Consider the following 13,321-nt stretch of genomic DNA (forward strand, 5'->3'; position numbering starts at 1 on the left):
GTGTAATTTATCTATGACCAATAGGAAGAGAAACCAGTTACTATTAGCACAAGGGAACCAGAAGACTAATTGGAGGGGCCCTACCTTGTGAGTGGAGCGCCTGTTTAACTTTCCACCTGGTCATATACTATACTCTGCAGCTGTTAGAATGTGCAAGCCCTTGGAGACAGCATGAGCTTGCTGTTGTACACAGGGTATTTATAGCGGCATAGACTGGGAAGATGGGCAACAAAGGGGATACAGGCATTGCCTCTGCTCCTCACCTGTATTTTGTAATCAGAATCAAATAAATTACTTTTAAAGAAAAAAAAACAAAGTGAAGGAGCAACTCATGTAAATGTTTGGGAGAAGAGCATTCTAGGCTTCAGGCAAAAAGACCAGTATGACTACAGCAGAAAGAGTGAAGGGCAGAGCAAAGTTGGGACAAATAGCTTTATGAAGCTATGGTGAAGACTTCAAATTTTACTTTCAGTATTGTGCAGTCATTGGAAGACTTTGAGCAGAGAAATAACAGGATCTGATCTAAGTTTTGAAACAATGACCCTGACTGCTATGTGGAGAATAAAGGGCACTGATGATAGATTCAGAGTTTTATATTAGTCCAGAGGGTATTATATTAGCCCAGGCAAGAACTGATTGATAGAGGCCTGGACTAGGATGATAGTGGTGAATTAATGATAAATAGTTGTATTTGGAATATATATTCTAAATAAGGCAAATAAAGTGGGAAAGTAAATTAGTACAGCCATTATGGAAAATTGTATGAAGGTTTTTCAAAAAACTAAAAATAGAGTGACCATATAACCTAGCAATCCCATTTCTGCTTTGATATGATTAGGCTTTGTGTCCCCACCTACATCTCATCTTGAATGGTCATCTCCATAATCCCCGTGTTTCAAGGGATATACCAGGTGAAGGTACTTGAATCACGGAGGTGGTTTTCCCCATGCTGTTCTCGTGACAGTGAGTGAGTTCTCACGAGATCTGATGGTTTTATAAGGGGCTCTTTCCCCCTTCGCTAGGCCTTTCTCCTTCTTGCTCCCTTGTGGAGACGGTGTCTTGCTTCCCCTTCACCTTCTGCCATGATTGGAAGTTTCTTGAAGCCTCCACAGCCATGCTGAACTGTGAGTCAATTAAACCTCTTTCCTTTGTGAATTACCTAGTCTCGGGCAGTTGTTTATAGCAGTATGAAGATGGACTAATACATGCGTATATGTCCAAAGAATTTGAAAACAATATGTCAGAGAGATATCTGCACTCCCATGTTTATTGTGGCATTATTCACAATAGCCAAAATAGGGAATCAACCTAAGTTTCTATTGACAGATGAATAAAGAACATGTAGCATATATACACGATGGAATACTATTCAGTCTTTAAAAAGAAGGAAATTCTGTCATGTGGGACAGCATGGACATTATGCTAAATGAAATAAGCCAAGCACAGAAGGACAAATACCATGTGATCTCATTTATATGTAGACTCTAAAACAATTGAATGAAGAGAAGAATGGTGGTTATCAGAGACTTAGGGGTGGGGGAAATAGGGAGATGTTGGTCAAAGGGTATAAAGTTTCAGTTAGACAGGAGAAATACATTTTTTTGGAATTTATTGCACAGCATGGTGACTGTGATTAAGAATAATATGTTGCTATGGGAGTATTGCTTGGGGCCAGGAGTTGGAGACCAGCCTGGTCAACATAGTGAGACCCCATCTCTATTAAAAAATAATGAAGAAAAGGAAAAAAAAAAGGCTGGCGCAGTGGCTCACGCCTGTAATTCCAGCACTTCGGGAGGCCAAGGCAGGTGGGTCATTTGAGGTCAGTCAGGAGTTTGAGACCAGCGTGGTCAACATGATAAAACCCAGTCTCTACTAAAAATACAAACATTAGCTGGGTGTGGTGGCAGGTGTCTGTAATCCTAGCTACTCAGGAGGCTGAGGCAGAAGAATTGCTTGAACCTGGGAGGTGGAAGTTGCAGTGAGCCAAGATTGCGCCACTGCACTCCAGCCTAGGCGACAGAGGAAGACTCCATCTCAAAATAATAATAATAATAATGTATTACATATTTCAAACTTACTAAGACATGGAATTTCAAATGTTCTTACCACAAAAGTATTTGAGGTGATGGATATGACAATTAGCTTGATTTAACAATTCAACATGTAAACATATAGCATCACCTTGTACCCCATAAATGTGTACAATTATAATTTGTCAATTTGCAATAAACACAACAGAAAATAAAGCCCACAAGATTTACTAAAGGATTATTTTTGTGGGATGAGGAAAAGAAAGGAGCCAAAGATGATCCCAAAGTCCTTAGGAACTGAGGGAATAGACGAAACATTTTGCATTTGCAATATACCAGGACAAATACCGCTAGAAGTAAGAATAATGGGTGTATCAGCTAAGGCACCTAACATGAGCATGAGGTGGAGTGTGGCTAGGAGAGCTTTACTGCGCTCCCTTTATCTTCTAGTTTCCATTGTCTTTCTGATTTTGTGAGTTTTTATTTTAGTTCCCTTCTTGGAATGGTCATTGCCTGATCCTGGTCCACTGATCTTGAGACTACATCCAGGCATTACTACCAAACTGACCCCCCAAAACAGAGCTCCCTGGTCACCAGGATGGGCTCTGGCTCTTTGCCTCAAGCTCTGCACAGTCATCTGTGGAACCTGAAGCAGAGATCTAGCTATCGGGGCAGAGTTATAGTAACTCACCAAAGAAGACACCTCCCTCCTCTCATTGGAACCGCAGGATGACATACCCAGCAGTGACCTCAGCCAGTCTCAGGGTACTCTATGGGTCTGTGGCTTAAGCCAGTCAAGGTTCACCCATGGAACTGAGAGTAGGGTCAGTTTTTCCCAGTGCACACAGTGGACGTAGACATATGAAGGAAAATTAAACTTCCTTTTTAAAGAACTAGAGAAAATGCATGCTGAGTGGTCCAAATGGAAAATACCCATTCCATGAGGGAAGAGCATGCTCAGGAGATGGGTAGACAGAAAAGCACTTGGGAACATATGTGATGCATGAACAATGACCCACCCAAGGATAATTATTGGGAGAACATGATATCTATTCTGATATAATCTATTCTGAGCTCATTTACAGATAACCATCTCTGAGGACACACACTTAAGTTGAACTCCATCCCGCCTTTAGGCATTATAAGGAAATGATAATGTGTGTGTCTAAGTCAGAGCTAGTCCTACCAAAGCACAGAAACTTCTAAAAAATAATGCTGATGTGGACCCTTTTTCAGTCATCTTAGAAACCAGCCATTCCTCTCTCAGATTGAAGGCAGTACTAGTCCTGCTTCTGGTTTAGAGAAGAGTTCAGAGATGGAAGATGGGCTGGTCTCACCAAATGCTGCATCACAGGTCATGCTGTGCTGGAGCTGAAAGGGATCCCAGAGGCTATTCAGTCCAATTCTTCAATTAGATGAGGAGAGGAAAAGCTTAGAGTTATAGACACAAAATTACATATATATTTGAAGACTTATTTAACCTCTATGCATATTATATGGCCATTGTGCTCATAATTAGCTATTTCTGCTGGGTTTATGTCTGAAGGAAGGGAAACTAGACTCTTATGGTATATACCCTTTGTCTGTTCCTGTTAGTCATTCGTTGATTAGAAAAATGCTCACTGATTATCACATATCTGAAACTGTTTTCAGCTGAGAATACAGCAGTGAACTAGACAGACACAGATCTTGCCATTAGGGTCTAGAGGGAAGAAACAGAAAATGGTCAAATAGATTGGGTGCGGCTGCTCTTGCCTGTAATCTCAGCACTTTGGGAGGCTAGGGCAGGTGGATCACCTGAGGTCAGGAGTTCAAGACCAGTCTGGCCAACATGGTGAAACCCCATCTCTACTAAAAATTAGTTGGGGGTGGTGGTGTGTGCCTGTAATCCTAGCTGCTAGGGAGGCTGAAGTGGGAGAATCGCTTGAACCCAGGAGGCGGAGGTTGCAGTGAGCCGAGATCATGCCATTGCACTACAGCCGAGGTGACAGAGTGAGACTTTGTCTCAAAAAAAAAAAAAAGTAGATTATTTAGAAATTGTGGTATTATAAAGGAAAAACAAGGTAGAGCTACTTTAGATAAGGTTGTCAAGGCAGAATTCTCAGAAGAATAGAGTAATTCAAAGAATTTAACTAAAGATAATCTGAGAAAATTTCAACAGGACTTGTTCAGCTCCAGACCCCAAGGACAACTCAGGTTTGGACATTTGAGGTGACCCTTGAGCTACTCTTCTGTCTGATCCCTCAGGTTAAGATGCCCTAAGTTGCTGGGAGCTTCACCAACTTGGCATGGTCCAATTCATGGAGATCATAGCCAAGAATGGCCTGAGAACCAGTGAAACTCCACACTGGTGGTCTGGAGAGAGGGAGCATCAGGACATTCAAGTTTTGTGAACTTTAGCCCTGTATGTTTCCAAACAGAGTCAGCAATGCAGAACTTGGAATCCAAAAGTCTTGTGGGCCTCTTAATTAGTTCTTTGTTCCAGGAAAGAAGTCTGGAAACTTCATGCTGTTGAGAAAACTTCCAAAACAATGAACAACTTGGAGTGCTCACAGATCATCAGAGCCACTGTCCTTCTTCCAACCTGGTGATAATATGTATTTATTCACATGCCCTTTGCCCACTTCCCCCTCTTCTCTCACTCTAAGCTCCCTGAGAAGAGAATCTTCGATTCATTTATGCCTCCTGGAGCTCCTGGAACAGCACTGCCTTACAGATAGCAGGTACTCTGTGACTGTTTATTCTATCAGTGAATCTGGCAATTTGCAGAGCTTATGTATCATGAGTCTGAGCTTTTTCAGCTGGGGCCTCCCAGAAAGGCTTGGCTCCTGGTCCTCCAGCAGAATAATTCCATCCCTGGGAGTTGAGAACCATCTGAAGTGGAGGCTCCCAGTGGGGAAGATGGAAAATCCAGCATCGAAATCAGGCTAGGCTAAAGACAGAATGCCCTCAGAACTCACATTCCAGTGAGGTCCTGAAGGTCTCTGCCTGAGCTGGGGTCGTGGACCAGAATGGGGGCTTCTTGAGACTCCTCTTTGTACTCAGGGCAGAGGGCTGAGCATCTCACCTGCTTTACCATCCATAATGCCAGGATTCTATCCTAGAATTTGTATTCAGATGGAAACCCTACTTTCCAGGGCTTTTCATTTTTGGCTTTGAGTCAAAAGGAAAGTCATTCTAAATGAAGAACATACTTAATGACCTTTCCTAAATGGAAGGCAAGATGCCCATAGCCCACAATGTTAGTCTGAATCAATTCCTTTCCTAGCATGAAAAACAACAATAACTTCCGAGGAAGGGGAATGCCAGAGGGGGACCTGAAAAGCTCTGGGGGTACTTTAGACACTCAGTAGTTGATTGTTTCCAAAGGTAACCGATACTTTTACCTTGCTGGCTTCTGAGCAATTTGTGGGTGTATGTGTACCAGGCTTCAACAAAACACCATTGTGAGGCTGAGCACCAAGTGCTTTGTGTGATGGGCAGATCTGTGTTGGTGTGTGATGTGCAACCACGTATGGGCAGATGCCTGCTGTTTGGAAAGAATTGCAGGGCAATTAAAAGACTTTTTGAGAGTCGGCAATATTGTTAATTCCTTTGCCATTTTATATGAGCAGGAGGATTAATTAGTGTTGGCTTTATGGAGTTATATCTAAATGCTTATGTTTTGGGTTAGATATTTCTTTTTACTAGATTAGTCAGACTTGTTCCCAACTGTGCAGGCCACCTCATGGGATTCATTTGTGCTTGCCTGAATGCTTCTTGTTTGCTGGAGTGTGTTATCCAGGGCTGACACAAGAACCATTTACAGCAAGGCTGACTCTGTCCTCACAATATTACTTTTGAGGAAGAAATCAGAAGAAAAATGGGTAGGGATTTAGAATACAAGGGCAGACTCAGTCACAGAATTTCTTTTGTTTTTGTCAATTTCTGCAAATGACTTTTTAAAACAGTCTTATTTTCCCAGTTGTATTTCTTTGATATTTCTTTGTTTTCTTTCTTTTACAGAAGACAAAGAGAGACAGAACTCTTTGCAGTAGGGGCATCTTTTTAATGAAGCTCAGAATAGCCCTCCAGAACCATTTGCCCAGACCTCTTCAATGTTCAAACATGAGCCTGTGAGGCTCCCAGTTCCTCCTTCTCTCAATTAAGCCATAATTAGCAGAATAGTTCTTCTTAGATACTTTGGTGACCTTGGAAATGTAAGATATTCCAGAAATAGATGTATTCATGATTCTCTTATTACACATGGTAATGGGAGTGGTTTGTCTTATTCATTTCCCAGCACTGGTTCTAGCAGATGGGGGTGTATAGTCAATGTTTATTCAATGAATGTTTGGCCCAGTGCTTGCGCCATCATCTGGGGAAGGGGTTCTCCATGTAGCTTGTATGAGGTTTACCAAGATGGATTGTTAGCAGAGTCATTCTAGGCTCCAGCATCCTGAGTTAGGATTCAGTAGATCAGAGGGAGGGTCCAGGAATCTGTATTGTTAACAAATGCCCTGATGCATTTGGATACACATGCCCCTTTGGACTGCACACACTGTGGGGAAAACTGCTCTGGGGAAGATGGCATTTTAGAACTTCAGAGGAAAAGTTTCTCCCACCCACCTTAGGCTCCTTCCCATTTTGGTTCATGCCCAGGTTCTTCTCTGAGGATTCCCCATGATGACTCCCTCTTTCTCGCGTTGTTGCTTGGGAAATGTCTCCAGGTGCCACCCCCCATCCACCTTCTGCTTTCAGACTGCTGTGGAGTCTACTTTGCTCCAGATCAGATTTCTGCTGTTCCTCTGGAGCCACCTGAGACTAGCATGACTGGATGAGACCCTCTGGTTTTGCTCTGGAGTTGCACACAGTTACTGAGTGACCAGGGTGCCTGGTTTAGGTGACCTTTCCAGGCAGCTGTGCTGTGTGTTTGACACAAGACACTGAGTGATGTTCATTATGTGAGCTTAGGTGTATGAGTGAGATGATATATCTAAACTTGGCACAGTGCAGGATTCAGAACATAGGCTCCCTATGATATAGATGTTTCTCCCTCAGTGGATGGAAACCCCTTGAAGGCTAGAACTAGGTCTGATTTGGAAGAGCTTCTGAACTAAACTAGACCTGGGATAGTTAATTTTACCTGTCAACTTGACACATAACATTGGTTCACTGGGAGCCCACATGTTTGGTGAAACATTATCCTGGATGTGTCTGTCAGAGTGTTTCCGGAAGGGAATAGAATGTGTGATAGGATAGCTTGCTCTCCCCAGTGTGAGTGGCCCTTATATAATCCACTGAGGGCCTAAATAGAACAAAAAGGTGGAGGGAGGGAGACTTCACCTCTGTCTGCTTAAGTTGGGACACCTGTCTTTTCTTGTCCTCATTCCAGGACTTACATTATTGGCTCTCTGGCTCTCAGGCCTTTGAACTTGGACCAGAATTACATCACTGGCTTTACTAGGTCTCCAGCTTAAGAATGACAGATAGTGGGACTTCTTTGCCTCTATCATTACATGAGCCAATATCTTATAATATTTCTCTTTATATCTCACTGGTTGTGTTTCTCTGGAGAATCTTGACTAATATAAGGCCTCCTGAGCACCGGAGCTAGAGCTGGCATTCACCTGAACATTAGATATCAGTCTAATATACTCACAAAATAAACTAAATAGCAAATAAAATAAATAGCAAAACCCCAGGGATGCATCAGGTGGGCAGTTTTTAGCAACAGCTAAACACTGAAGGGGATGTTGACAAAGTGATATAGGAGGTAACTATGCACAAGGCCTTCTGAGCAGACCCGGTCAGTAGCACATGGCAGGAAAACGTCTTCACATTCAGAAGCTGGGAATACTTAACACCACCCCTCCTCATCCTCTCCCCACTGCTGAAGTAGCAAAGAAAACATTTTGGAACAGGCAGATCTTGTTGTGTCTACATTAAATAAGAGTTGTACTTCTATAATAGCATAAATGTGTGCAGTAGCTCACAGAGGAATGGCTGTCTGGTAAAAAGCTGTATTAGTTTGCGAGGGCTGCTGTAACAAAGTACCACAAGCTAGGTGGCTCACACAATAGGAACTTATTGTCTTGCAGTGCTGGAGGGTGGAAATTTGAATCGAGATGTCAGCATGGTTGGTTCCTTCTGAGGGTTGTGAGAGTCTGTTCCAGCTGGGTGTGGTGATTCACGCCTGTAATCCCAGCACTTTGGGAGGCTGAGATGGGTGAATCACCTGAGATTAGGAGTTCGAGACCAGCCTGGCCAACATGGTGAAACCCTGTCTCTACTAAAATACAAAAAAATGAACTGGGTGTGGTGGGGCACAACTGAAATCCCAGCTACTTGGGAGGCTGAGGCAAGAGAATCACTTGAACCCGAGAGTCGGAGGTTGCAGTGAGCCAAGATCATGCCGCTGCACTCCAGCCTGGCCAACAGAGTGGGACTCTGTCTCAAAAAAAAAGTCTGTTCCATGCCCGCCCCCATCTTCTGGCGGTTTGCTGGCAGTCTTTGTCATGTAGGAATGTCACCTTGATCTCTGCCTTTTATCGTCACACATTTTCCCCGTGTGCATAGCTGTGTCCAAATTTCCCCCTATTATAAGGATACCAGTCATAGTGGATTAGAGGCCCTCCCTACTCCAGTATGACCTCATCTTAAATAATTACATCTGCCATGAACTTATTTCCAAATAAAGGCACATTTGAGCTGAGGGCTAGGACTTCAACATATGAGTTTGCTTGTTTGTTTGTTTATTTATTTATTTAGAGATGGGATATTGCTACGTTGACCAGGCTGTTCTTGAACTCCTGGTCTCAAGCGATCCTCCCATCTCAGCCTCCCAACATGGTGGGATTACAGGTGCGAGCCACTGCATCTGGCCCAACTTCAACAAATGAGTTTTTGAGGGACACGATTCAACCCATAGCAGTGTCAACCCATAACAGCAGTCAACTGTCTGCCACATGAGGTAAAGCAACACGGTTAACTTTACCATGACAATCTCAGCTGTTCTACTTTCTTATTTGCATGTATTGTTTAATTCAGTCTAAAGATAACTTGTGCTCTTTAAATGTTAGATGATAATAATAGTGATAAAATCAATTGGAAAAGGATAAGGTCTAGGAACTTCAGAGAACATAAAAAATTAAAAATATCATTACTGTCATTATCATCATCAATCCATCCATTTTTGCATCTACCTACTTCCTTGCTATAATAGCCATAAAAAAATCCCACAGCCACTCGACTGGCAAATAATATTAAAGCCCTCAGATAGAAATCTAAGAAGCAATAACACTGCGTAGTTACTAAACTCCACACTCATGAGAATTGTTAAGTAACTCTAATCATTTATGAAATTTAGTCTACTGGAGTCATAAAATTGATTTTTCAAACATTTATATTCATTATTTAAACACTCATTCCCAGACTTGGCCATAGAGAACACATAGAAAAGTCAGTTTATTCATTTCAGACATTTTGGGACTATGTATATGTCAAAATTTATAAATATTTTAAATACCTTTTAGAGCTATAAAGTTATTATGTAACATTCTCTTAAAGTAGCTGAATCTATTTACTCCATCTTTTTATTTCAATAGAAAGCATAGTTCCAAGAAAATAAGAGCATGATACTTTCTACTTAAAATCTTTTTTTATAAAGCTCATTAAGAGGCATCAAATAAAGACAATAAAGAACCTTGAAACAGAATTATTTTTAACTTTTAAAAATAATTTTTCAGTCCTTGCTGCTGTTCCCTGGAACTTTCTGATGAGTGCTCATCAGTGGGGCAAACAGGTGCCAATCTGTGTTGGCAGTTTGTAGGAAGGAGGCACCTGACTGGTGGACCGTGTCTGACCCAGTAAGAGAAGATGTGGGCCGGGCATGGTGGCTCATGCATGCCATCCTGGTACTTTGGGAGGTTAAGGTGGGTGAATTGCTTGAGTCCAGGAGTTTGAGGCCAGCCTGGATGACATGGTAAAACCCTGTCTCTATTAAAAAAAAACAGAACAAACCCAAAATTAGCCAGGTGTGGTGGCACACACCTGTTGTCCCTGCTACTTGGGAGGCTGAGGCAGGAGGATGACTTCAGCTTGGGAGGTGGAGGCTGCAGTGAGCTGGAGTGCTATTGCACTCCAGAGTGAGACTCTGTCTCAAAAAAAAAAAAAAAAAAAAAAAAAGATGTGTGGTGTGGGCTTGAAGGAGGCTGGCTTCACTGAGTCATGTGCTATGTGTACGGGAAAAGACCCTACCCAGGAATGACTGTGCCCCCCACATCATGAATTTGGAAGGGGCTGAGATTCATCTGAAGCTGCTCCATCCTGTGCATGGCCTTTTCTTTTCTTTTCCTTTCCCCTTTCCTTTGAGATTCATCTGAAGCTGCTCCAGCCTGTGCATGGCCTACCTTCCTTTTCCTTTTATCCTTCTTTTCTTTCTCTTTCTCTCTTCTCTTTCTTCTCTTTCAAGTTTCACTCTTGTCACCCAGGCTGGAGAGCAATGGCATAATCTTGGCTTACTGCCAACTCTACCTCCTAGGTTCAAGTGATTCTCTTGTCTCAGCCTCCCAAGTAGCTGAGATTACAGGCGTGTGCCACCATGCCTGGCTAATTTTTTATTTTTAGTAGGATGCAGTTTCACCATGTTGGCTAGGCTGGTCTCAAACTCTTGACCTCAGGTGATCCAGCCGCCTCAGCCTCCCAAAGTGCTGGGATTACAAGTGTGAGCCACCATGCCTGGTCCTGCATGGTCTTTCTCTTTCTCCCATGATGTTATGCAAAAAAGATCTCTGTCTAGTGAAGATGTCCTAGGTGACTGCCATGCCAGGGCCACCACTTCTTTGGCTGGGCCATGGAAGAAGTATCTACACCAAGAAAGGGTCTGGGCCTTGGAAAAAATGTTTTCCTCATGCCCTCACACAGCAAGGGCAGACCAGCTAGGACTCTTTTCATGGGATATACCCAGGGACCTCTTCTGAACTGCAGCGCCTGGAAAATTTGCACCAAGCTTGTTCCTTCCCAACAGCCCTGCCCTTTGATAAACTTCGGTGTCACCAGCTGCTTTATTTGCTCCTGCTTTATTTATGCCTCTCTCATCTCCTCTACCAGCCACACAAACATGGGGCACCCACTGGAGTGTTGCTATGTCTTTAAGTGAAATTCACATAACATACCATTAACCATTTTTAAGTTTGCAATTCAGAGGCATTTATACATTCACAGTGTTTTGCAAACATCACCTTTACCTAATCGCAAAACATTTTCATCACTCCAAACACGAACCCCACACCCATTATACAGTCCCTCCCACTTTGCCCCCACCTGCCCTAGCTCCTGGCAACCAGTGATGCAGTTTCAGTCTCTATGGTTTTACCTATTCTGGATATTTCATATAAGTGGAATCATACAATTTATGGCTTTCAATGTTTGGCTTCTTACAGTTGCCAGGCTTTTTTTCAAGGTTCATCCATGTCATAGCATGTGTAAGGACTTAGTTCATTTTCATGGATGAATAATATTCCATTGGATGGATGTATCATTTTTTGTTTATCCATTCATTGATGAATGTTTGGGTTTATTGCTATTGCTATGCCCTCTGCTTTCTTTGTTTACTTCCTTTTTTGGGTAGAGAACCCTAGGCTAAAGTCGTTGACCATGGACTCATGGGCGTCTTGAAAAGGTGACATACACAGTGTGTAGACTCTGGAGGACTGAGCTTTACCATTCCAGAAAGTGTTTGTCTGTCTTTCTGAAAGGACTTTCTGACTTGATCAGCCACCAGCCTGGGACTAACAGCCCTTCCTGCATGGGTGTTCTTCCTCAAATGGGTAGCACTTGCACTTTCCATGGAAAGAGCTGCTTTCGTCTTCCTTTCCTGGGAACTCAGCATCACTCTTGCCGGTTGTCTTTCCTGTCTCATAAGCTTGCTTTTTGCTTATTTTTATTGCTCTCACATTTCTCCAAAGACTCATAACTTCTCATACTCCAAGCACAGAGGTAGGGCTTGGAGGTTGTGATATAAACCCAGCAAGTGGCTAGCTCTTTTCAGTGTTCATGTTTTCCCTACTTGAATGTGGGGCCTTTGGAAATGTTAAGTTGCCTTGCAGTTTCAGAAATGCCAAGTGCTAAAAACATTATGTGCTTAATGGAAGGCCTAGGTGAGTGTGATTTTAAAAAACCTCAGCTATCAGGCTCCTCGTGGCTAATGGCAATAACACTGCTGCCTGGGGGGCTTTGAAGGACAGGCCATAATTCTCACTTGGGGCTCTGCTCACTCCACAAGTCATACCAGCTCCATCTTCAGTTTTATAATGTTACCAGGGTGCCCATTGGTATTAAAGCCCACAGCTGCCCAAGAATTCTCCTGTCAGTTGTATCAAGTGTGTCCCTATAAGCTCTACCATGTACCTCCAGTCCTAGGGCTAGAGCTGGTTTTGGCTTACTTTCCTCATTGAGACAGTTTAGGTTCACCCAGAGGTGACTCTACACTTGTAAAATCCCCAGTCTGCTGGCATGATTAAGTGATAGCTCTTTATTTTTATTTTTTATTTTTTTTAATATATGGAGTCTTACTCTGTCACCTAGGCTAGAGTGCAGTCCAGTGGCTCACTGGAACCTCCACCTCCCAGGTTCAAGCGATTCTCCTGCCTCACCAGAGTAGCTGGGATTACAGGTGTGCCCACACCTGGCTAATTTTTTTTTTTTTTGTATTTTTGGTAGAGAAGGGGTTTTGCCATGTTGGCCAGGCTGGTCTCGAACTCCTGACCTCAAGTGATACACCCGCTTCAACCTCCCAAAGTTCTGGGGTTACAGGCGTGAGCCACTGTGCCTGGCCGGCAGCTCTTTAAATGTGCAGAGTGTTCTCTACCATGAAGCCCAGGTGGGCCCTTGTGATATATGGGGAAACCACTTCTAGCTGCATAGCATGTTGGGGGGCCTTGCTGGGCCCTTGTAGCCCACACCACTGATGCCTCCTTTAGTTTGTACTTTTAAATTAAAAGAGTGAGACGATCATATCACAAAGTCAAAGATTTCAGTTCGATTCTGAATGAAAGAATAATTTATCCTAGCCCTCTCCACGAATGTGTGCCTAATGAGTTAGAAACAAAAACCCATAAAGTTTTCCTGTCACTGTGAGGCTTGATTCACCTGTTTATTCAGGCTTTTCCTGGAGTTGGGGTGACTGATAGGTTGCGTGTGATGGAAGGGCCTCCTGGAGACCCATGAATGACATCTGGGCCACTGTGTTTTAGGATGGTGTTCATTAGGTCAGAGCTGTGGACAGGAAGGAATGTTTTCATTACAAGGCT

Source organism: Pongo pygmaeus, chromosome 15 (assembly GCF_028885625.2).
Source record: "Pongo pygmaeus isolate AG05252 chromosome 15, NHGRI_mPonPyg2-v2.0_pri, whole genome shotgun sequence".
Classification (NCBI taxonomy): domain Eukaryota; kingdom Metazoa; phylum Chordata; class Mammalia; order Primates; family Hominidae; genus Pongo; species Pongo pygmaeus.